Source organism: Triticum dicoccoides, chromosome 6B (assembly GCF_002162155.2).
Source record: "Triticum dicoccoides isolate Atlit2015 ecotype Zavitan chromosome 6B, WEW_v2.0, whole genome shotgun sequence".
NCBI classification, from domain to species: domain Eukaryota; kingdom Viridiplantae; phylum Streptophyta; class Magnoliopsida; order Poales; family Poaceae; genus Triticum; species Triticum dicoccoides.
The window spans coordinates 38,121,754-38,123,838 of record NC_041391.1 but is presented as its reverse complement, the minus strand read 5'-3'; positions in this window follow the sequence as shown (position 1 = coordinate 38,123,838).

Sequence of the window (2,085 nt, the reverse complement as noted above, 5' to 3'; positions counted from 1 at the left end):
CCATGATAATGTTAGATGATCTTATTGCCGACAGACCAAGAAAAAAAAAAACTTCTGCCTGTCAATGCAAAACAAAGCAAACTGACGCCGCAGAGCTAGCAGAACAGAACAGATATATAACTAGGCGATTCACTTCTTTGTACACAAATGAACTTTAAGTTCAGAACTTTGCAGATTCAGTCCAGAACTTATCTTCCATCTCTCATATGCGCATTATGAATTGGCCAGTTGGAACTACTACTTGGCTTTTCAACTTGCTTACAAATACCTGACTGGTTTCACTCCACACACTTGTACGTGCAGCAATAGCAGGGACATCGATTAGAAGACGAGATAAACTCCAGGTCAATTCTAGATGACCATATTAAAACCAAAAGCACCCCACTACAAACCAAAAGCACAATCTTAATCAGCACCGTCTCCAACCCTGAACACGTCAGCCTGACCTCCAGCATCCGCATCATCATCGTGATGGCCATCCATGCCTTGTTCTAGCAGCTCCTCCTCAATACCTGTCCAACAACTCAAAAAAATTATGCACAACCAAAATACAGAAATCGAGGAGCTTGTCCGCAACAAGGAACAAACTCTCCAAGTAACTTAATAACTCTCCAACCCTGAACTTACTAACTCAAATGAATCATAGAAGAACTTATTAATCATAAAAGAATCATAGCTTAAGGTTGCAGGACTTCATAAATTACCTAGTAACCTACTAACTCTCGAAGTCAGGCCAAGGATAAAAACTCAGAGGTGTTAATTAGTAGCCACAGTCGATAAACTACTTGCATTTGGCATGCGCCTTGAAGGACAGGTGAGAAGTTCAAATCAAGAAGCTTAGTTCAAATCAAACTGTTCCTGAGCATAGGCTATGTTCTCTATTTGAATGGCAAGATAATTGAGCAATTTTTTGGGTGGGATAGTACTCCTCGAGAAATTGATCAAACTCTCCTTCAGTTATTCTCACAATATGGACATGAGATTCGTTGGTGGTAGATAATTGCTCGGGTTTATATTTGCAACCATAGCAGCTATGCCTCCTTATATCTTATCTGAAGTCAACATTCTGTGATAAATTTATATGTCTAAAGATGAACAAAAGGTGACTTCTCTATCCCATTATATCTACCTAAACAGACGAACCATCTCCTGTTACCTTGAATGAATGTTTCCAAGGTCAAACAATCAGAAAGTGAAAATAATTTAAGAATTGTATTCCCTCTCAATTGGCATGACCACAGAACGCAGAAACCACTTCTCCAAAATAATCATTGTGATCTGAATTTGTACTCATAGTGTTTAGGATCCTTTCTCTTGTCTTATTACATTAATGTAGCATTTAAAACAGACTAAGAAATAAATCACAATCATGTTTCATAGCCTGGTTAGCTTTGCCAAAAGGCTGACCAAAAGCACAGAAGTAACAACTACCAAACCTGTAAACAAGAAGTCAAGAATTAGCGATCACAATAACTAACTATCAAGCGTTAAACAAGCTGTGCGATGACTATGAAAGGCAGGGAATAACTACTACAGAAAGCAATAGAAAGGTTACCACTTATACTGTCGGTGACTACAATGATTGTGGGTAGTTGCTATATGGGCAGCCAGTCAATGAAGCACACACTCTCTCAAAGCTGGAACTTTTTGGTGTCCAATATGTACATGCCTCGCTCAAGCGATGAGCTTCCCAGCTGCTCCATGACCAAGTAGGTACCAATTGGTCATGTAAGTACATAATCAATGTCCGCTGACAGTGAGATTATTTTCTCTTTCTGCCACTAGCTGGAGCTACCACAACTGATTCGTCAAATGGTACAATTGCAGCGAGATTCGTCCTGTCGAAGGACAAAATGTCAGGACTGCCTTCCCCTGCCTCACCATAATATATAGACATCTCATTTGTCCCGGTTCTTGGCTGGAAACGGGAAAAGGACCACATTTGGTCCCGGTTCCAGCCACAAACTGGGACTAAAGGTTGTGGGTCAGGAGCGAGGCCCATTGGTCCCGGTTCGTGTCTGGAACCGGGACCAGAAGGGCTAGACGAACCGGGACCAATGCCCCATGAGGCCCGGCCGCCCCCTG